Source organism: Aquarana catesbeiana, linkage group LG13 (genome assembly GCF_042186555.1).
Source record: "Aquarana catesbeiana isolate 2022-GZ linkage group LG13, ASM4218655v1, whole genome shotgun sequence".
Taxonomy (NCBI): domain Eukaryota; kingdom Metazoa; phylum Chordata; class Amphibia; order Anura; family Ranidae; genus Aquarana; species Aquarana catesbeiana.
In genome coordinates this window covers 102,011,467-102,035,846 of record NC_133336.1, presented here as the reverse complement: position 1 = coordinate 102,035,846, position 24,380 = coordinate 102,011,467, and the positions used below count along the sequence as shown (strand labels likewise).

The window sequence follows — 24,380 nt, the reverse complement described above, 5'->3', positions numbered from 1 at the left end:
TCTTCCATGGGCCAGTTGATAACTCCCATGGCTTCAAATACCACATCTATGCTGATGAGGCCCAGATCTATCTCTTGACTCCTCAACTTAGCACCTCAATCTCCTCCCGCATCAAAAACATACTGAGCGACAACAGTATGGATGTCACACCACTTCCTCAAGCTCAATCTTACTAAATAATAGAAATTTCTAAATAATACAAATCTAATATTTCCTCCTCCCTGATCCCCTCCCCATGACTTTACACCTTAGAGATCAACAGCACAAACATTGGTCCCTCCACACACGCAAAGGTGCTGGGTGTAATCCTAGACTCTGACCTCTCTTTCAGCCCCCACATCCAATTACTGGCTAAATCTTGCTGCCTTAACCCCCGCAACATCTCCAGAATTTGCCCCTTCATAACTAATGACACCACAAAACAGCTTATTCACTCCTTCGTTATTTCCCGCCTTGATTACTGCAACTCCCTCCTCACTGGCCTACCTTTTACATAGGCTATCCCCCCCTTCAGTCTATCATGAATGCTGCTGCCAGACTAATACACCTTACTAACCTGATCTGTGACTGCTGCCCCTCTCTGCTAATCTCTTTACTGGCTTCCCCTACATCACCATATAAAATTCAAAAATACTGACCACAGCATACAAGGCCATCCACAAATTTGCTCCCAGCTACATCACCAATCTCCTCTGCAGATATCGCCCAAATCGTTCTCTCTGCTCCTCCCAGGAGCTCCTGCTCTCTAGCTGCCTTGTTAACTCCTCCCATGCTTGCCTACAGAGTTTCTCCAGAACCCCACCCATCCTCTGGAACCCCCTGCCCCAGTATGTCCGGTCAGCTCCTACCCTGTCCACATTTAGGCAATCCTTGAAAACTCACTTATTCAGGGAAGCCTACCCCCCCTCCACCTAAGAACTGTACTTGACACCAATCAGATCAGCCCCTGCAGTCGTTACCTTTTGTACCACCTCCCTTAGATTATAAGCTCCACGAGCAGAGCCCTCCTATTCCTTCTGTATTGAAACTGTACTGTCCCCCTTTTTTAATTGCAAACGCTGCATAAACTGTTGGTGCTATATAAATCCTGAACACCACCACCAACAGCTCGCTGATCACTCATTTTCCATGAGCTGCAGATGTCAATATTTTTTCTGGGTTTCACCGAGATCTCAGTTTTTGACAGGGGTTCCTCCAAAGTAAAAAAGGTTGAGAAAACCTGACCTATACTATATACAGTGACTTGAAAAAAGGTATTGCTAACCCTTGAAAATTTTCCACATTTTGTCATGTTACAACCAAAAACATAAACGTATTTTTTTTGGAATTTTATGTGATAGATCAATACAAAGTGGCCCATAATTGTGAAGTGGAAGGAAAATTATAAAATAGTTTGCAAAATGTTTTACAAAAATGTGAAAAGTGTGGTGTGCATTTGTATTCAGCCCCCCCCCCCCCCCCCCCCCAGTCAATATGTTGTAGAACCACCTTTCACTGCAATTACAGCTGCAAGTCTTTTTGGGGGTGTCTCTACCAGCTTTGCACATCTAGAGAATAACAGTTTTGCCCATTAGTCTTTGCAAAATGGGTCAAGCTCTGTCAGATTGGATGCAGAGCATCTGAACAGCAATTTTCAATTCTTGCCACAAATTCTCAATTGGATTTACTGTAGGGCTGGACTTTGACAGGGCCATTCCAACACAAGAATATGCTTCGATCTAAATAATTTCCTTGTAGCTCTGGCTGTATGTTTAAGGTCGTTGTCCTGCTGGAAGATGAACCTCCGCCCCAGTCTCAAGTCTTTGCCCTGTATTTGGCTCCATCCATCTTCCCATCAACTCTGACCAGCTTCTCTGTCCCTGCTGAAGAAGAGCATCTCCAAAACATGATACTACCACCACCAGGTTTCACAGTGGGGATGGTGTGTTCTGGATGATGTCCAGTGTTAGTTTTCCACCACATAGCATTTTGCTTTTAGGCCAAAAAGTTAATTTTTGGTCTAATCTGACCAGAGCATCTTCTTCCACAGGTTTGCTGTGTCCCCCACATGGCTTCTCAAAACCGCAAATGGGACTTCTTATGGCTTTCTTTCAACAATGGCCAGGGACGGACTGACAACTCAAGGGGCCCCCGGGCAGTAGCAGAAGATTATGGGGCCCCCGGGTAGTAGCAGAAGATTATGGGGCCCCCGGGCAGTAGCAGAAGATTATGGGGCCACACAGTATACACACACACACACAATATACACACAGAATACACATACACACTGAAAAGGTACTGGAGAGGCAGGGCAGCTATAATCTTGGGATAAAAAAAAAAAACACACACAGATTTTTACATACTGTCCCTGGTTTTATTGAGGCTGGCAACCCTGATGGGGCTCCTTAGTGGCATGGGGCCCTTGGTCAGTCCACCCCTGACAAAGGCTTTCTTCTTGCCACTCTTCAATAAAAGCCAGATTTGTGGAGTGCACGACTAATAGTTGTCCTGTGGACAGATTCTCCCACCTGAGCTGTGGATCTCTGCAGCTCCTCCAAAGTAGTCATGGACCTTTTGGCTGCTTCTCTGATTAATGCTCTTTGCCCAGGCAGTCCGTTCAGGTGGACGGCCATGTCTCGGTAGGCTTGCAGTTGTGCCATACTCTTTCCATTTTTGGATGATGGATTGAACAGTGCTCCGTGGGATGTTCAAAGCTTGGAATCATTTTTTTTTTTTTCTTATAACCTAACCCTGCTTTAAACTTCTCCACAACCTGTTCCCTGACCTGTCCGGTGTGCTCCTTGGCATTCATGATGCTGTTTGTTCACAAAGGTTTGCTAAAAAACCTGAGGGCTTCACAGAACAATTGTACTTGTACAGAGATTAAAATTACACACAGGTGGACTCTATTAAGTGACTTCTGCAATTGGTTCCTCTAGATTTTAGTATCAGAGTAAAGGGTGCTAATACAAATGCACACCACACTTTTAACATATTTGTAATACAATTTGAAAATCATTCATCATTTTCCTTCCACTTCACAATTATGTTCCACTTTGTGTTGGTCTATCACATAAAATCCCCCAAAAATATATTTAGGTTTTTCGTTGTAACATGGCAAAATTTCAAGGGGCATGAATACTTTTTCCAAGGCACTGTAACTGTACAAAGACATTAATTTCTAAGGTCATCTCTGTTCATGGGGCAGCTTTAAAAATGCTGTATGTAAATGTAGTTACTCTAATGCGGCTTAATCAGAACAATAAGCTTCCTTCCATATGACATCACCACCCTTGACAAGTATATATGCAGCGTTACCATTTAATAAGTCTCTCTGCATGTACCATAATCTTTTATGCTCTCTCAGAAATCCCTCTTTCTGGGGGAAGGGGGGGGGGGGTGAGTGATGAACATATACACAGCGCAGTGTGCTTGGCATACAGTGGTTAATCTGACTAACTCCTATTCTTCATTAACAAACGAGTTTTGTTAAAGAAGATCTAAATTCAAAAAAGTGATACTAAAAAGTGTTTTTTTCCATTTAAAAACAAAACATGTTATACTTACCTGCCATGTGTAATGGTTTTGCACAGAGCAGCCCCCATCCTCTTCTCAGGTCCCTCGCTGGTGCTCCTGACTCCTGGCTCCTGTTCATTCAGACATGGAGCCGCTGTTCAGCCCTACCCCCTCATTGGCTCACTGACTGATAGTAGCGAGAGCCAATGGCGCCATGCTGCTGTCTCAGCCAATGAGGAGGCAGAGTCCTGGGCAGCCAAGACTCTCCTGCAACATCGCTGAATCAAGATGGGGCTCAGGTAAGTATTAGGGGGCTGCTGCGCATTTTTTTTTGTATCCTAATACAGAGAGTTTCTCAACTCCTGTCCTCAGGGCCCACTAACAGGCCAGGTTTTATGTATTACCTTGGGGAGATGCAGACTAGAATACTGCAATCACTGAGCAAATGATATCACCTGTGATGTATTTCAGCTATCTTGCAAACCTGGCCTGTTAGTGGGTCCTGAGGACAGGAGTTGAGAACCACTGTCCTAATGCATGAAGATAAAAAAACCTTCTGACTTTATAACCACTTATGCATTTCTCCCCACTAGATGACTATTTTTTTCTTTTTTTGCTCCAATTCAACCTGCCCCTTCCCTCCTAGACAAGAATGACACACCCCAGCTCCTAAAGCCTCCAGGGCTATACACGCTGCAAATTGTAGAAGTCACCAGCTTCCACGCACTTCAGGAGGGAGAGTCATCAGGGGGGTGGTGGCCTGAAACTTGGAGACATCTGACTCCCCAAGTGGCTGTGATCATCCTGCTGTAGTTACGACAGTAACAGTGAAGTTAAAACTTTAATATATTTTGCAGCTTACACACCCTTAGATGAAGTGGCTGCATTTGTTTTCTTAGTCTTTTTTTTTAATTTTCTTCTCATCTGGTGATGTGGACATCTCCCGTTTAAGGCTTCACATACACTTGCTTACATTAACCGTGGCCACGGGAAAATGTGCCAAAAACGTGCCACGGTCTTGCGTTTAACTGTAGTCAAAAAACATTCCCATCCTGAACGCGATTCTTCCACATTCAGGAGATGGAAGTTGGAGCTCATCTAAAATGCTAAATGCCTTTGTGCACATTGACACGTAGGCTTTTATGGAGTTGAGTTTAGGAGCTTTGACAATCCGATCGTGTGTGGGCTTCACCGGACCTTCAGCGCACTTTTCCAGTCGCAAATCTGATGGACTTTAGATTTGGAACATGCTTCAAATCTTTACGTCGTAACTCCGCCGGACCCAGAAATCCGCTCGTCTGTATACTAGTCTGATGGACAAAATCCGACGCTAGGGCAGCTATTGGCTACTGGCTATCAACTTCCTTATTTTAGTCCAGTGTACGTCATCATGTACGAATCCGTCAGACATGTGTAATTGTTTGTCGAAAGGCCGTCGGACAGGCCGTCGGACTTTTGTGCTGAAAAGTCCGACCGTGTGTACACGGCATAAGAGTAACTACATTCACTCCTTCGCTGTATCAATGGAGGAACAATGTAACCACCCCTGAACAGAAGCATTGTCTACTAGTGGAGAGGGTGGGGTTAGATGGACTACTAGATTTAGTTACTAATGAATTAAAGCTCCAAATATTACTTTAAGCAGTAACAGAAAACTTTTTATTCCCCTATTGGGATAAAGGTTTACCTGATCAAATAAAAGCTCAACCCTCTAATACTGCACTCACACTATAGTATTTTCTGAATTTGTGCAAAAAAAAAAAAAAAAAAAAAAAAAAAATTTGCATACCTTTACAAAACCCTTAAAACTCGTGATACTTACAGTACCATTCATTGTTAATGGCACCCAAAGAAAGCACAGCAAAACCATGGTTAAAAAAACAAAATGAGCTTTTTTGTCACGTTTGTTGCCCACTGAAATAATTGTGCTTCACAATTCATGTCACATGACAAAGCACAAGAATGTGCATACGCAGGGCGTGATTTTGCACACAATCACAAAACGTAATAATGTGAACGCAGCCTAACTGCTATGTTAAAGTTAAATAATAGACCGAGGCCAGCCATAGGAAATTTCTTTCCTGCGACCACGGTTCACTTTTAATTTAAACTGTTAAATTCCTAGTTCAGGCCTTCTTATAAAAAGAATGAACATCAGACTGGTGTAAACCTTGCAGTGGGCCCTCCCCTCAGATTCGCTCCATCTCCATTGACGCCATGTATTCTCTTCTGGGTCTGCGGTCTTCTTGCTTTTGACCACTGGACAAACACTAATGAAGTAACTCCTGCGCATGCATTCCCGACATCTTTTGAGATGCTGTAACCCTACACTGTACTGCACACGTGCCACAGTAAGTTAACGTTCAGATTTTAACCCCTTGCCGACCAGCTCACGGCGATATATGTCGGCAGAATGGCTCGTACAGGCATATTAACGTAAGTGTATGTCGCCTTTAATACGCGGCATTGTGGGCGCGTGCCCGCCGCGAGCTCCACAAGTGTGATCGTGGGTCCCGCAGACTCGATGTCCGCGGGGATACCTGTGATCGTCTCACAGAGAGGAAGAAGAACGGGGAAATGCTGGTGTAAACCAGCATTTCCCCATTCTTCCTAGTGACAGGACACAGATCACAGCTCCCTGTGATCAGGAGCGGTGATCAGTGTCGTGACACGCGTAGCCTATCCCCCCCCCCCTACAGTTACAACACATCCATAGGACACGCTTAACCCCTTCAGCGCCCCCTCCTGGTTAACCCCTTCACTGCCACTCACATTTACACAGCAATCAATGCATTTTTATAGCACTGATCGCTGCATAAATATGAATAGTCCCAAAATAGCGACAAAAGTGTCCGATGTGTCCACCATGTCGCAGTCACGATATTAAAAAAAAAAAAATGTAATAATAATGCCATAAAACTATTCCCTATTTTGTAGACACTATAACTTTTGCGCAAACCAAGCAAACGCTTATTGCGATTTTTTTTTTTTACCAAAAATATGTAGAAGAAGAATACATATCAGCCTAAGCTGAGGAAAAAAATGTTTTTATATATTTTTTGGAGATATTTATTATAGCAAAAAGTAAAAAATATTGCGTTTTTTTCGAAATTGTCGCTCTTATGTTTATAGTGCAAAAAAAAAAAAAAAAAAAAAAAAAAAAAAAAAACACCACACACAGAGGTGATCAAATACCACCAAAAGAAAGCTCTATTTGTGGGGAAAAAAAATTAAAAATGATGTCAATTTTGTTTGGGAGCCACGTCGCACGACCGCACAATTTAAAGCGAGTTAAAGCGACGCAGTGCCAAATCGCAAAAAGTGCTCTGGTCTTTGGCCAGCCAAATGGTCCGGGGCTGAAGTGGTTAAAAAAAAGTTTTAATTTTTTTTTTTTTTTTTTTTTAATGGCATAAGAGACTTACAAAGCCTCTTCTACCAAAAGGCCCTACTTGCAATTTTTAGCTTTAAAAAAAAAGGTAATTTCTGCTTTAAATGTTCATTTTGTATAGAGAGATAAGTGTGGACAAGCCCTCACATATATCTCTACTTGCTTCTGAGCCCTACCCACCTCTCCACCTTGTACAATCAGAGAATGCTTTGCATTTTCTGAACGGCGCCTGTGCTGAGAGCAGCTGACCTGTTTTCACAATGTATCACTCAGTGCCGCTCAGCATGGAACCCAGAAACACTTCTGCCTACTACAGTGATGTCCAGCTTCCAGAGGCACTGGTGAAGTATGGTATATACATAGTTACATTGGTCCAAGCAGAACCAATGTAACCTTGTCTAAAATATCTATACTGTACCTGGAATTCATCTGTAAGCATTACTGCTTATTTCTAAACCCCTAGACAAATGAACTTTTTCCCCATCGAGTGCTGGAGGGAGCTACTGTACGGTTAAAAGGTGACACCCACTAGTAAAATTTAAAAAAGGGTTATACGAGACTTATACAAATGTGCCTCCATCCCTAGCGGTATGGAAAGGAAAAGAGATTGGGACTTTGAATGAGGCATATTATTGGACGATGAATAATTATTAAACAAATATTTGTTCCTTTTACAATGATGATTTTCCAAGTATATGACAGTAAGTACATGCATAATTAAAAATTTTGCAATAAAACATGATTTTAACAAATAGCATGACACATAACATAACATGGTATGGAAGAATAACCTCTATGACAGGATTCCCTATAGGACTATATAACATGTTGGGTCTAAAATGTATCACATTAAAAGCATGGTACACCATCTGTAGGACATGGTGCATCTGTGTAAGCCGGGCACGTGTCGTGGGACAATGCCAACTCTTCAGGGGCTGATGCAGCATCATTCTTTAAAAAAAATACAAAAAGTATACGAGTAGCCCAATCTAATAAGTATACCTAAAGATTGGTCCCTTATACCTACTACTTTTCCCAAACTGACAACGCTGGAAATACTTGCATCAACTGCGCATGGAAGCCAAAAAGACGAGGACTGTATAAGAGGGTCCACCACGGGAGCTGAGGATTGGGCACGCTAAGGCCCCTTTCACACTTATACGACTTGTCCCGCGATTTTGTACTGCAAAATCGTATGACAAGTCATTCTCCATGATTTTCAATGACTACCATTCATATTAGCACGACTTTAAGTCGTGCCGACTTGAAAGTAGTCCCTGCACTACTTTGGTCCAACTTCTATGCGAGTTGTACTCCATAGACCTCAATGTTAAACCCTGAAGTAGCATGCAAGTCGTGCCTGAATAATATAGACACGACTTCAGTACGACTTTGTAAGCACAAGCCTGGCCTCGCTATTCGGGAAAGGAAAACTTTTCTTTCCTTTCCCGATGAGCGACAGGCAGTGCTGACAGCTGTCTGGTATTAATCCAGAGGGGGAACGCCGCGCCAAGTTTTAAATGAAAAAACCGGCGTGGGTTCCCCCCCGGGGGCTTACCAGGCCCTTAGGTCTGGTATGGATTGTAAGGGGAACCCCCTACGCCGAAAAATCGGCGTGGGGGTCCCCCCAAAATCCATACCAGACCCTTATCTGAGCACGCAGCCCGGCCGGTCAGGAATGGGGGTGGGGACGAGCTGGCGGCCCCCCCCCCCTCCTGGACCGTACCAGGCCGCATGCCCTCAACATGGGGGGTGGGTGCTTTGGGGCATGGGGGGCGCAGTGCGGCCCCCCCACCCCAAAGCACCTTGTCCCCATGTTGATGAGGACAAGGGCCTCTTCCCGACAACCCTGGCCGTTGGTTGTCGGGGTCTGCGGGCGGGGGGCTTATCGGAATCTGGGAGCCCCCTTTAATAAGGGGGCCCCCAGATCCCGGCCCCCCACCCTATGTGAATGAGTATGGGGTACATGGTACCCCTACCCATTCACCTAGGGAAAAAAACGTCAATAAAAAACACAGTACACAGGTTTTTAAAATAATTTATTAGGCAGCTCCGGGATCTTCTTCCGACTTCGGGGGTCTCTCCGCCGTCTCCTCCCGGTGTCCACATCTTCTGCCGGCTCCTCCGCTATCTTCTGCAGCTCAATTGCTAGCGGTGGTCCGGACTTCTGCCTTCTTCTTTTCTTCCAGAGATGTTGACACGAGGCTCTCTCCAGCCAGAATGGTCTCTGTGCGCTCCGCAAGGGACTTATATAGGCGGTGACCCCGCCCCCTTATGCCGTCACAGTCCCTGGGCATGCTGGGTCTGTGACGTTTTAGGAGGCGTGGTCACCGGGTGATGACCACGCCCCCTTATGACGGCACAGTCCCAGCATGCCCCGGGACAGTGACCTCATAAGGGGGCGGGGCCACCGCCTATATAAGTCCCTTGCGGAGCGCACAGAGACCATTCTGGCTGGAGAGAGCGTCGTGTCAACATCTCTGGGGTACCATACTCATTCACATACGGTGGGGGGCCGGGATCTGGGGGCCCTTATTAAAGGGGGCTCCCAGATTCCGATAAGCCCCCCGCCCGCAGACCCCGACAACCAACGGCCAGGGTTGTCGGGAAGAGGCCCTTGTCCTCATCAACATGGGGACAAGGTGCTTTGGGGTGGGGGGGCCGCACTGCGCCCCCCATGCCCCAAAGCACCCACCCCCCATGTTGAGGGCATGCGGCCTGGTACGGTCCAGGAGGGGGGGGGGCCGCTAGCTCGTCCCCACCCCCATTCCTGACCGGCCGGGCTGCGTGCTCGGATAAGGGTCTGGTATGGATTTTGGGGGGACCCCACGCCGATTTTTCGGCGTAGGGGGTTCCCCTTACAATCCATACCAGACCTAAGGGCCTGGTATGCCCCCGCGGGGGGGAACCCACGCCGGTTTTTTCATTTAAAACTTGGCATGGAGTTCCCCCTTATGATTCATACCAACTACTGCATGTTTTCATTTGTTAATGCCAAAAACGTGGCAAAGTAGTACTGCTCCCAAATCGCGGCAAAATCGCGGCCGCAAAAGCGCGGTAAAATCGTGCGACTTTGAAGTCGTATAAGTGTGAAAGGGGCCTAAAGGGAACCAAGAGCACTTGTGAATTTCTCCTATGGGGGTGATTGATGAACTCAACTTCTGAAAATATAAATGGAGTGGGTGAAATTGAAATAAAGGAAATGGGAAAAACACATAACCAAATGTGGCGAGATAGATTATTGTACTAGTGAAGGATTCGACTTAGACCAAAAATTGTGATTGGCATGAAAGATAGTAAACAAGTGTATGGCCCTAAACGAACATGTGAAAAAGTGAAATAGTGTGTGGCAAATTGGAGAAAAGCACTTACCAAAGGATTTCCTCCAAATTGCACAGGAAAAGGTCCAAGACCACGGTGCACGAAAGTATGTAGTGTGCTTGTGAAAGGGCTGACTGACCTCTCATGAGTGTTTTTATGCTCTCAGCCTCATCAGCGCGCCTCACCCAGCGCCACCCTGGCGTGACAAGGGGGGGCATCCTCGCCGGAATGGCCAAAACCGCCAATTGAGGACCAATAGAACTCCAGTCCGTCAGCCAAGGTGACCAGATATACTCGCACCTGCAGCGCCCTGCGTACAGGGTGGTGACGTGGTGCCGACGCACGAAGGATACATCCGCCCGATCCCCCATCCCCATCTTTCATGTACCCAGCATTCCATGGTTTGGCATGTCCTGTGGTGCCTGGGAATTTTGGGCTGTTGTGTCTGCAACGCGCACCGGGGCTCGTCCCACTTCCTCCCAATTGGCTGGAGATGGGGGAATCGGGTGGATGTATCCTTCCTGCGCCACCGCCCCGTATCTGTGCCCTCCAGTGCAGCCTATCAGCGCACATCAATGAAGGCAAATTACCTCTTTGCAAAATGTTAACTATAAAACCGTTTTGTTTTTTTTAAGCAAAAAATAAAACCCAGAAGTGATTAAATACCACCAAAAGAAAGCTCTACTTTTGGGGGTGGGGGGGGGGCGATGAAAAAATAATTTGGGTACAGTGTTGCATAACCATGCAATTGTCAAAGAGTGACAGCGCTGAAAGCTGAAAGCTGGTCTGGGCAGGAAGCGGGTCTAAATGCCCAGTAAGCAAGTGGTTAAATAAATTAAAAACCCTCTGTGTAAACTAGGCCCAACAGACAAAAGAGCATCAATGCGTAGTACATGCTATTAACAAGGTGAAAGAGAAAGGGAAAACAAGTTTTTTTTATCCTCCCAGACCGGCAAGCCCTATTACTTCTTTACTATAAAGATCGCCCATCACAGAAGTACAAAGGCAGGAATCAACACGGGGTGATGAAGGCTGAAAGGTTAATCTTATTCATCCTTTCGAAGCAAGCGCGAATGAAAGGTTGGAAAGACATGGATAATGAAGCAGAAAACTGTGTGGGCGATGGGGCAGCATAAGGCCGAACACAATAATGCCAGCCACATACACAGGGCTCACACAGATAAAAATGGGCATAACACAAGAATAAATCAAAGCATCCTAGTAAGTGACCATTTTGCACTTACTGAAAGTATGGCTAAACCCAGTCACTAAAATCTGATATACTTTTTAACATGTGCATTATTGGTTTCTAATCCTAAAAATAATAATAAAAAAAAAGTACGCACGCAGGACTTTTTTTTGAGCGCAGTGCAACACAATCGCCCACCACAGTGTGCTGCACCTAACAGAGCTTTAAGTGGGTATAAAGGCGGAAGGCTTTATACCTTAATACCTTCTATGCTTTAAGGTTATGGTGTACAGTTCCCTCTCCCTTGTACTTACCGGAGCCCAGTCTGAATCCAGCACATGTTTGAGAGCAGCAGCTCTCTCTCCTCACAGGACAGAGGCAACAGAAATAGCCATTGGCTCCTGCTGCTGTCAATCAAAGCCTGTGACAAGGGAGTGGGAGCCGGGCTTACCATGGTGGCAAAGAGGGAAGATGAGGAGCCCGGAGGACCCCAGAAGAGGATCCGGCACTACTATGCAAAACCAGCGCATCACAGATCAGGGTAAAAGGGACAATCAATTTAAGCAGCATCTCCAGGCGTTCTAGGAGCACAAATTACACATCTAATTTAATTCCTACCTGTCACACTTTTGAAGGCCCTGGAGCACCAGGACAGTGGAATTACCCACAAAATTACCCCATTTTGGAAAGCAAAAACACCCCAACGTACATTCTATGAGGCATAATGAGTCTTTTGAACATGTCTTTTTCCCACAAGTTTATGGAAAATGTGGAAAGAAAATGAAAACTCATTTTTTACAACTTTTTGCAGCACTGATGAGCAGTGTAGTGGCACTGAAAGGCACACGGGAGTGCGCCAGCTCGCGCTGCTGGAGGGTCTCCTCTGTCCTCTCATCACCTGTTTTAATGATGTGAAAAAGTACAAAAAATTACAACTTTTAAAAAACTCATGATGCCTCTTACTAAATACCTTGGACAATCTACTTTCCAAAAAAGGGTCTTTTTGGGGGGTATTTGTACTGTCCTGCTTGTTAGAAATTAGATCATCAGGTGTGAGCAATTTTGAATGATTGACACCATAACTTGTAGACTCTATAACCTTCACAAACACCAAATATACACAGATTTGGATTCATTTTAGCAAAGACATGTAGCAGTATAAAATTTATGAAGAAAAATAAAAATTTTATAACCGAAAAGAAAAATGCATTTTATTAATAGCGCACAAAATAAAAAAAAAAAACCCAGTGGTGAATAAATACCACCAAAAGAAAGCTCTATTTGTGCGAAAAAACAAAACAAAAAAAAAAAAAAAAAAGACAAAAAAAAATCTCATATGGGTACAGTGTTGCATGAATGAGTAATTGTCATTCAAAGTGTGAAGTGCTGAAAGCTAGCCATGCGAGGTTAGTCCAGCAATCCCCCCACTGAGCTGTTGTGTGTCGCCCCCCTCCCCCCCGAACACTCCGATTAGCGCTCTCAGCCACTGGCAGAGAGCGCTGATTGGGAGTCAGTCGGGTTCTGGTTTTCCATCATGCCCATCTGATAGAAGCTGGCCAAACGGCTGGCTTCTATCGGACAGACCAACTTAACACACAGGCAGAAGGTCGGCTGTTATTTTTTGTCCAGACATTCTGCCAGTGTGTACAGGCTTAAAATGGGAGTCCGGCGACCAATTTTTTATTTTTTTTTTTTTAGGTCATTGAGACACTTTGCTAGTCCCAGAATAATACTCACAGTTTGGGTGTAATATTTCCACCTATCTGTTTTCGTACTGAAGAATAACTTAAAAAAATATGATGCTGGCTGTTTCCATCTTGCTTGTGGGCATGTGAAGCCCACAAGCATTGATTTCCAGGATGCGTTGAATGCTGTTCATTCACAGCTTGTTCACACGCATGATCATTGTTTCCGCACAGAATCTTGGGAAGCCTGACACTAAGCTCCCAGGAGACAGTGCGGTGCCGGGGAAAGGCAATAAACACGCCCCATGGGAGGAGAGACAGGAAGTGCCACAATAAAGTACAATATAAAAGGTAATTACAGCGATAAAAAAATTTTTGTGCAGCATTTGAACATCTATGCAATTAACTGAAGGGGTAAGATTAAGTTAAAAATTTGAGTGGAACCCCGCTTTAAGGCTGGCCATACATTATACAATTTTCTTGTACAATTTCCCTTTAGAGTCACCCAAACCATATAGTATGAGGTGAAACCTAAACACTTAATTTGTATGCAATATGGCAGGCCCTTGCACTATATAGTTAAAAAGGAACAAGAAAGTTGTATAATGTATGGTCAGCCTTAATTGGGGGGGTCATAAGATTCTAGTAATTCTCCCTCTGTTACACACTGAGGTGCTGTGTGGTTTATCATTAAGAAGTTTGGTGTCATTTTGTAACCACATCTGTCATTTCACAAAAAAATAAAAATAAAAATCTCTGAATTCAGTTTTTGGCTTCGCATTTGGATTTCTTTGTTTAATTTACGGTGACACATAATAGTTTGATATATTTGCATTGCACTATTGTATTGCACATACATTTTAATTTATCTTGCTGCTGCACTATGGTTTTGGGATATTTTTTTTTCTGCCTGTAAACACCTATGTGTGCATTTAGAGGTCAAGGTGAATCAAAATGGAACGGACAAGTTTCATCCAAGAAGCAGAACACTGCCAGTCTATATTCCAGAAGAAGAATTTGCTAAAAATAAGCAAGGCTTTAATACCACTGTAGTGTATAAACATACAAAAAAAAAAAAAAAAAAAAAGTTACTGATCATATAAAACTGAACGAAAAAATAAAATAAAACGTACCATCAGATCTGCAAGAAGGAAAATATCTATAGCTTTAATAAACGCAATTTAAATGGACTGTAGTAACAGTGATAAAGTATGCGTCTGGGTACGTAACAAACCCAACTAGGTAAGACATTAAAGGGTCACCCAACGCAAAGCTAATCTCATGTTTATGGAGACTTATGGCAGGATCTCTGTTCTCAAGTATATAAGACTAATGCCGCGTACACACAGGCGGACTTTGACAGACTTTCTAATGAACGGACTTGCCTACACACGATCAACCAAAGTCCGACAGATTCGAACGTGATGACGTACGACCGGACTAAAATAAGGAAGTTCATAGCCAGTAGCTGCCCTAGCGTCGGTTTTTGTCCGTTGGACTAGCATACATGCGAGCGGATTTTTCGACCGGACTCGAGTCAGTCGGAAAGATTTGAAACATGTTTTATTTCGAAGTCCGTAGAACTTTTGGGGAAAAAAAAGTCAGCTGGAGCCCACACACGGTCGAATTGTCCGGAGTCCGGTCCGCCGAAAAGTCCGCCCGTGTGTATGCGGCATAACACTACAATAAAGCAAATATTAAATGTGGGGGGTCAGCTCGAAGAAAATCATTGTTACAGGTTCAAAGCTGCAGAACACCGCAGCATGATCAATGCTCAACAAGTTAGACAGGCACAGCGTGTTATAATGTGCAAGATTAGCAGCATACGGAGCCTGTAGCTGCCTGAACTCAATAAGCCATCAGAAATCCCTTACAGAGCACTCAGCCAATTTTGCTGCATAGCAATCAACCTATGCAGAACAGCTGCTGTACTCAGAACAAGGTACACCCCTGGCTTCTCATCCCTGCCACTTACATTATCAATCAACGAAATAACATCCTTCTATATAAACATATTGATAAGAAACCTACAAATGGAGCAAAGCACACATCTCATACGCCTCTTACACACTAAGCTTCTATACAATGGTGTGCACATCAGTGTGTGCTATACCCGTGCCATCCTTCTAAATATTTACTGCTAAAGGAGGGACACTATATAAATCATTACTGAATCACCATCAAAGTGCTGCACAATTTACTTGAGTAGATACAAACAGCAGAACTGGTAATTGGAAAGTGCCCTGCATCAAGCGAGAGATATATTCTCATCATGACTGGATATGCTGGGGGCGAGGGGGTATGCTCTGTGTGTACAAGGGATGGGATGAGGGGTATGCTCTGGGTGTACAGGGGATGGGATGGGGGGGGGGATGCTCTAGGTGTACAGGGGATGGGATGGGGGGATGCTCTAGGTGTACAGGGGATGGGATGGGGGGGGATGCTCTGGGTGTACAGGGGATGGGATGGGGGGGGGATGCTCTGGGTGTACAGGGGATGGGATGGGGGGGGGGATGCTCTGGGTGTACAGGGGATGGGATGGGGGGGGGGATGCTCTGGGTGTACAGGGGATGGGTGGGGGGTATGCTCTGGGTGTACAGGGGATGGGTGGGGGGTATGCTCTGGGTGTACAGGGGATGGGGGGGGGGATGCTCTGGGTGTACAGGGGATGGGGGGGGGGATGCTCTGGGTGTACAGGGGATGGGTGGGGGGGGGGGATGCTCTGGGTGTACAGGGGATGGGTGGGGAGGATGCTCTAGGTGTACAGGGGATGGGGGGGGGGGGAATGCTCTGGGTGTACAGGGGATGGGTGGGGGGGATGCTCTGGGTGTACAGGGGATGGGTGGGGGGGATGCTCTAGGTGTACAGGGGATGGGATGGGGGGGATGCTCTAGGTGTACAGGGGATGGGATGGGGAGGATGCTCTAGGTGTACAGGGGATGGGTGGTGGGGATGCTCTAGGTGTACAGGGGATGGGATGGGGGGGGGATGCTCTGGGTGTACAGGGGATGGGATGGGGGGGGATGCTCTGGGCGTACAGTGGATGGGATGGGCGGGATGCTCTGGGCGTACAGTGGATGGGATGGGGGGGATGCTCTGGGCGTACAGTGGATGGGATGGGGGGGATGCTCTGGGCGTACAGGGGATGGGATGGGGGGGATGCTCTGGGCGTACAGGGGATGGGAGGGGGGGGATGCTCTGGGCGTACAGGGGATGGGATGGGGGGGATGCTCTGGGCGTACAGGGGATGGGAGGGGGGGGATGCTCTGGGCGTACAGGGGATGGGAGGGGGGGGATGCTCTGGGCGTACAGGGGATGGGAGGGGGGGGATGCTCTGGGCGTACAGGGGATGGGAGGGGGGGGATGCTCTGGGCGTACAGGGGATGGGGGGGGATGCTCTGGGCGTACAGGGGATGGGATGGGGGGGGATGCTCTGGGCGTACAGGGGATGGGATGGGGGGGGATGCTCTGGGCGTACAGGGGATGGGATGGGGGGGGGATGCTCTGGGCGTACAGGGGATGGGATGGGGGGGGATGCTCTGGGCGTACAGGGGATGGGATGGGGGGGGGATGCTCTGGGTGTACAGGGGATGGGATGGGGGGGATGCTCTGGGTGTACAGGGGATGGGATGGGGGGGGTGCTCTGGGTGTACAGGGGATGGGATGGGGGGGGTGCTCTGGGTGTACAGGGGATGGGATGGGGGGGGGTGCTCTGGGTGTACAGGGGATGGGATGGGGGGGGATGCTCTGGGTGTACAGGGGGGGGATGCTCTGGGTGTACAGGGGATGGGATGGGGGGGGATGCTCTGGGTGTACAGGGGATGGGATGGGGGGGGGGGATGCTCTGGGTGTACAGGGGATGGGATGGGGGGGATGCTCTGGGTGTACAGGGGATGGGATGGGGGGGATGCTCTGGGTGTACAGGGGATGGGATGGGGGGGGATGCTCTGGGTGTACAGGGGATGGGATGGGGGGGATGCTCTGGGTGTACAGGGGATGGGATGGGGGGGGATGCTCTGGGTGTACAGGGGATGGGATGGGGGGGGGGATGCTCTGGGTGTACAGGGGATGGGATGGGGGGGGATGCTCTGGGTGTACAGGGGATGGGATGGGGGGGGGATGCTCTGGGTGTACAGGGGATGGGATGGGGGGGATGCTCTGGGTGTACAGGGGATGGGATGGGGGGGGGATGCTCTGGGTGTACAGGGGATGGGATGGGGGGGGGATGCTCTGGGTGTACAGGGGATGGGGGGGTTGCTCTGGGTGTACAGGGGATGGGATGGGGGGGGATGCTCTGGGTGTACAGGGGATGGGATGGGGGGGGATGCTCTGGATGTACAGTGGATGGGATGGGGGGGGATGCTCTGGGTGTACAGTGGATGGGATGGGGGGGATGCTCTGGGTGTACAGGGGATGGGATGGGGGGGATGCTCTGGGTGTACAGGGGATGGGATGGGGGGGATGCTCTGGGTGTACAGGGGATGGGATGGGGGGGATGCTCTGGGTGTACAGGGGATGGGATGGGGGGGATGCTCTGGGTGTACAGGGGATGGGATGGGGGGGATGCTCTGGGTGTACAGGGGATGGGATGGGGGGGATGCTCTGGGTGTACAGGGGATGGGATGGGGGGGATGCTCTGGGTGTACAGGGGATGGGATGGGGGGGATGCTCTGGGTGTACAGGGGATGGGATGGGGGGGATGCTCTGGGTGTACAGGGGATGGGATGGGGGGGATGCTCTGGGTGTACAGGGGATGGGATGGGGGGGATGCTCTGGGTGTACAGGGGATGGGATGGGGGGGATGCTCTGGGTGTACAGGGGATGGGATGGGGGGATGCTCTGGGTGTACAGGGGATGGGATGGGGGGATGCTCTGGGTGTACAGTGGATGGGATGGGGGGGATGCTCTGGGTGTACAGGGGATGGGATGGGGGGGATGCTCTGGGTGTACAGGGGATGGGATGGGGGGGATGCTCTGGGTGTACAGGGGATGGGATGGGGGGATGCTCTGGGTGTACAGGGGATGGGATGGGGGGGATGCTCTGGGTGTACAGGGGATGGGATGGGGGGGATGCTCTGGGTGTACAGTGGATGGGATGGGGGAGATGCTCTAGGGATATTGGGGGGGATGCTCTAGGGATATTGGGGGGGATGCTCTAGGGATATTGGGGGGGATGCTCTAGGGATATTGGGGGGGATGCTCTAGGGATATTGGGGGATATGCTGTCACCATTTCCGGACGCGGTGCTCTCTCTCCGGACTCTCTCAGTTCTCCTCCTCCGTTGGTCTCTGAGCTCCGATCACAGCTCTATGTGAACCTCTCGGAGCTCTGTACGGTTGCAGTCCCCCCTTCCCCTGGAAGCTCCCCTGTGATGACCTCAGTGAGGAGTACGTACACAGCTCTCAGGCTCCTCTCATCCCCGCTCACCGCACTGCTCTGCACTCGCCTGTAGACGTCAGTCAGTCCATCCGCCGGGCTGTTCTCCTCTCCGGCTCACCGTCACCTCTTCTCCCTCTTCGACGGCCAGATTGTACTGGCAGCTCGTCCCCCAATCAGAGCTCCTGGGGGGCGTGGTTTATCCGGACAAGCGCTTGAAGAGGAAAAGGCGGGAAGAGGGCGGACAGGACAGGTGGAGGTGCGGCTCGTCCCAGGAGCTCTGTGCAGTACTTTTCATATAGGTGCAGTGTGATGGAGGGATATTTATATGTATAGTCATAATAAAGGATGTCTTTTTGTTTACAAATAAAGGAAGAGGTTATATTTACCTGTTCTGCACATGGCTATAGAAAGCAGAGAAGTGAAGGCAGAGTATATAATATGAAAAATACCAGAGAAAAAGAAAAAACAATCAAGCTTCGAGGGCCATAGTTTGGCGACCTGGGGTCACAGAGACCCCAAATTTGGGGATGTAGGTAGGTCAAGTTGGGACTCCTGCCCCCTATAGTTCCGGAGATACGGGGCTCCTTGCACAGTCTGTCAGAAGCTACATACAGAGCAGCCAGTTTAAATACAAACTGGCACACTCTGTAGAAGACTGAGAGGATGAGCTTACAGTGCCTCTCCTCACTTCTTGTCTGAGGCACTGAGCTCAATGGACAACTTGGAGCCTTGAACCAATGGTAAAGCACCATTGGAACAAGCTGTCCAATAAAGATGTTGCAGTGGAGGCTCTTCTCTGACTGCAGTGTCATAGAAGGGGACGTGTCTAAAAGACAAATGCTCCATTCCAGCCCAGCCCTAATAAATACAAGAAAAAAACAAGGTTTTATGGGTATAAGATTTTCTCACTCAGTTAAGAGGGAGAATGAGAATCTGCTGCCTGCTGAAAAGGTACTGTTAAACTAAATCATATACAGTATTATTATGCTATATGTTAGAGCTGCACGATTGTGGCCAAAATGAGAATCACAATTTTTTTGCCTAGAATAAAAAGATTGCGATTCTCTCACGATTCTCACAGCGTAAAATATTTCACATTATACAAAATAATTTGGGCTAACTTTACTGGTTAGTTTTTTATTTAATTCATTTAAGTGTCATTTTTCCCCAAAAAATTGCATTTGAATGACTGCTGCGCAAATACAGTGTGACATAAAATATTGCAACAACCACCATTTTATTCTCCAGGGTATCTACTAATATATATATATATATATATATATATATATATATATATATATATATATATGTAAATTATAATGTTTGGGGGTTCTAAGTAATTTTCTAGCAAAAAAAAATGATTTTAACCTGCAACCAACAAATGTCAGAAAATGGTTTAGTGTTTAAGTGGTTAAACTTCCCTCATTTATACACCAAAGTGCATTCCTTTGATCTAAAGAACAAATTATTACAATGTTTATACTTAAGTTCCACTGTTAAAGATGAATGTTGTGATTCTTGGCAGACTGCCCGTTTTTAATTAAAAATCTCCATAGGTGACTCTTTAAAAATGTTTGCAGGTTAGATATTTAGAGTTACAGAGGAGGTCTAGTGCTAGAATTATTGTTCTCGCTCTAATGTTCGCATCGTATATATAACCTGTGTGTATCAGGCTTTGATACTAACCAGTTCCTCACCAGCCACTGACCGCACCACACGTCCCTGATAGAAAAGGATGGCCCTACACCTCCTCCTATGGAGTCCCAGTCAGCCCTGCCTGCTCCTCCTTCCTCTGGGTGCCCCTTCTGAGGAAGACAATTTCCCTCTGGACTTATGCAGCAACAGGGTATCTTTTATGGACTCCTTCAGCTATGGCTGGTTGGAGCGTCTGGAGGTCACTCCTTAGAGGGGGGGTACTGTCAGGAAAGGGTTCACCTGCTGGTGGCACTGTGGCTCCCAGATCTATAAGCTGCAGTTCCAGTGTCTACCAGCAGGTGTCCCCCAGCAGCCAGAAGCTCACATCATCTCATGCAATCATTCATCACCTGATGTTGGTTGCAGGAAGTATATTTAAACCCTGTTCATGCTCGTCATTCCTGCCTTGGTGTTCTGTCTCCATGTGCCCGTGACCTACGTTCCTGTGTTCCTGCATCCTGATCCTGGACCCTGACCCCTTCCTTCCTGCTCTCTCCATCTCCTGTTTCCCTCTCCCTATCCTGTCGTGTTCCCAGCTCCCTCTGCTTGATCTCCCGTGTATGACACTGGCCCTGTTACGACTACAATTTGTTTATCCTGTTTACTGTATATACTTGATTTGGGCAGTTGTTCATTGTGTGTCACTATTGTTTGGCTATCTGGTTTGATTTACACAGTATTGGTAAATAGCGGGTGCGTCTACTTTTGTATTATTCACTTATTTTTTTTTAAATTATATTATTTTACACTTTACTTGTGCCTGATATTCTCTGCGGCAGTCCACACATTTTTGGTCACACCTGTTCCTGACAGGTGGCAATACCTTCTGATCACCTCCCATATGTCACTATCATGTCATGGTCATGTCACCTTTGCCACTACTCTTGGAAGCTTCTTCTCCTACTACCTCACACCGCTATACCTGAGTCTCCACAGCCTTCACCTGCACAACTGGAAAAGTTTGCGAAGGTATCATGGAGCACCGTCATGTTTGGTAGCAGCGAGGATGAATGTCCCACCTCTCCTGAGGCTGTCATGTTTTTACCTTTTGGCTCCCTAAGAAAGTATTGGCTCTGGCACCATCTGCATCTACCTCATAGGGTGACTGGCTCCATCAGCGACCACACCACCCTGAGGATGTTTGTCTCCTGTGAGGGTCAGTTCCCCATAGTCAGAAGTTAACCCTGGTTTCTCGGCTACAGAGATACTTTGACACATGTATTTAACAAATTTCCTTATGTGCTCAAAGAATTCTGCAGACAATTCAAGAGTAGAGGCCGAAAATAAATAGCTGAGGTCTGGGAGAAACTTTGAGTACCAGGAAATCTCCAAGAGTTACGGTGTTAAAATGAAATTATAGCTTATTATAACTGGAACATTGGTAGGCACATCTACAGTATATGGACCGGTTCAAGCTGGTAAAACTGGACTATTTATACCTGGTTATTCACCAAGTTGCAGAAACCCACCCAGTTAATGGAGAAAAGATCTGGTCACCAGATCTAAACTTTTCTTTCGATGCCAGAGCCATTTTTGCATTTTTTGCACACATGTTTAAAAATTAATTTTAGTCCTGAAAATTACATAAAACCTCCAAAACATTATATATTTTCTGAAAGCAGACACCCTAGAGAATAAAGCATACTGGGTAGGGCCAGACCCACCCTACCTGTAGAGAGTTGTACGGTCATAAGTGCCATTCTGGGGGGCCTACTCGCCCATATAAAGGTTGATAATATTGTGACTGAAAGATATGCTGGGGATCCAGGCTGTGGATTGTCTAAAAACATAAGTAAAATTAGGTAGGGAGATCATTTTGATAAGGTTCTTTCTACCTACAGTACTACTGATAGGGGATGAGATTGTTAAGCTTCTCATTTAGAGCTGAGTTGGGAGATCTGACTGAGATTAAGCTCTAAAAAGCATCTGAGATTTAGATTTTTATGTTTTTAAATTGTTGAACCCACTGCAAGGGTATGATCTGCTAGAAATTGTGTATTATTGTCTAGGGAGAAGATTTGGACCAGTTTTTCCGAATATCAGAATAATGGCAAAATCAAATGTAGCCGGTGCCGCCACAGCAGTGTAGGACACACATGCAGTGTCACTGCGCACAGGGAGACACTGACACAGCAGCAGCTGCAGGGGTTTTCTCCCCCTCCCTCTTCTCTCCAAGTCATCATGCTGGCGTGGGTGTTGCTGGCAAGGACAGCCGCCCGCTCTGCTCCTTCCTCTGTTTCCTCATTGGCAAGGGTACGGGGATCAACCAGGAGCCAGAGGAGCTGAAGAGGAGCACTGTAGGACATGTAGTCCTGAAGAGAAGTGGCCCCACTACAGTGGATGTGTATTGGACTGCAGCCCCAATCTGCTGAGAGAGGGGCTGCTGAGAGAGGAGCTGAAGCTGAGGGAGTAAGGGGCAGCGTTACCCAGGCAGCTGGGAGAGAAAGGACCACAAAGCATTGGGGACCACGAGACGGCCAGTCAGAAGGGCTGAGAGAGACCTGCTGTGGAGAAGGTATTCTCTTCCTTTGCTTGCAACAGGAGAGCTGGAGTAGTGACCCTCTCAGCCAGCCCATTTCATCTGTGGACACAGGTCACCAGTGGCGGACATCTTAACGGCTGCCAAGACACTCGGGTCATCTCCAGCCGTATCTGTACAGAAATTGCTGGGTAATCGGGTTGCCAGGCAGGCATCCATCATCAGCGGACCCTTTGAGAGCCTGTTCCAGAACATCCCTTTTTCCCTTGGGCCTTGGTGTTGCCTGGATTGGTGAGCGGGCAGTAGCCCATCTTGCACCTGCACTTACAGAGAGACACTGCATTCAGACACCTTTACTTTATTCTTTATTGGAGCCTTTACAGGAGACACTTTATACCAAATATCCTCTGTCACTAAGTGTCACTACATAGAGATCTCTTTGGGCCTTTTAAGCTAGCTGTAGATACCGCACATCTTCACTATAAGGACTCCCACATATCTCCTTCTATTACGCCAAAGACTCAGTGTGAATATTGCTGCCCATTTAAGAGGAACTCTCACTTTAGAGTTTTGTAAAGTTCATATTGCCCGTTTTCGCATATCACACCACACATTTATGTTCTGGGCCTGTGGGTTCAGGATTTTAGGGAAATAGACCGACCTGCAACAAGTCATCTTTATTTCCCTCAAGCGGCTCCTTCGGGGGTGGTACTACACTCGGGGGCTCATCCAGGATACCTTTGCTCTGCTATCAAATCTGCAAGACAGTACACCTGAAAGCACCAAGATGGACCCTGTTACTGTGATCCAGTGGTGTGAAGAAGAAAATGCCAGTCAAAAGTCAAGTGTGGTAATTGAGCTCCCTGTAGAGGCCTGGACTAAAGAGCAGATCAGTCACGTGGTGAAGACATTGGTCTCAGACAAGAGGGTGTGGGTTATCAATGTTAGACAAGACTGTGGGACCTCCCGCACATATGCACTGATAGAGTGGAAGTGAAGAATTCCTGACAGTGGCCTTAGAGGAAGAAGTTACCTCGACTGCACTCCTGGCCATGACTGGGACAGAATTTTTTGCTGCTTTGGGAGACTTTGTGTCAAAATGTCAGAAGGACACTCCAATGTGCTCTGGGACTGGGTACCGAAAACTTAGGAAGCCTTTTCCGGAAGACAACCAGTGCCAGCAGGAGAGGACAGCTTTGAAGAGTGGCTGGAGCAGACCACACAAGCCCTGGATGAATGGGACATTCCTGAGGCCCACAAGAAACAGAGAATTACAGAGAGCTTGAAGGGCCCTGCCTCAGAAGCTATTCGCAATATGAAACATAGCAAACAAGATTGTGTTGCTCATGACTAACTGAGTATCCTGAAGGATGTGTCTGAGCATACAGAGAAGGCCTCTGACCTTATGTACCAATTTGAGCATAGTTAACAAAATGAAGGAGTGAAGCTATCTAACTATATGAGATGTTTAGAAAACATAATGGTTTAAATATTACTGAAAAAAGGCTTGGATCCCCGGAAGGTGGATGAGGTTCATGCACAACAAGTCTTGAGGGGTATCCCAGCCTCTGGACCTTACTACAGTCCAGTTGAGAATTAGATGGGGGAATCTTGAAGTACCCCACTTTAATCTGAGTTGTGCGTGAAGAGGAGACTATGCTGGGGAGCAAAAAGAAGAGCCTGAAGTCAGAATCTGTTGCTTGGGTCAGAGTGGTTAGTCCATCCAACAGCAACCCAGAGATAAAGCTT

At 47.1% G+C, this 24,380-nt stretch overlaps 1 protein-coding gene across 2 annotated transcripts in view; it reads right to left on the bottom strand.

Moving 5' to 3' along the window:
* FMN1 (formin 1) overlaps nt 1–18,614 on the bottom strand; it is a 482,430-nt gene extending 463,816 nt beyond the window's left edge. For both annotated transcript variants that reach the window (XM_073609885.1, XM_073609886.1), the window contains exon 1: nt 18,474–18,614. The gene's annotated coding sequence lies outside the window, so the exon portion shown is untranslated. The remainder of the gene's footprint in view (nt 1–18,473) is intronic.
* Between the last annotated feature and the right edge of the window lie 5,766 nt (nt 18,615–24,380).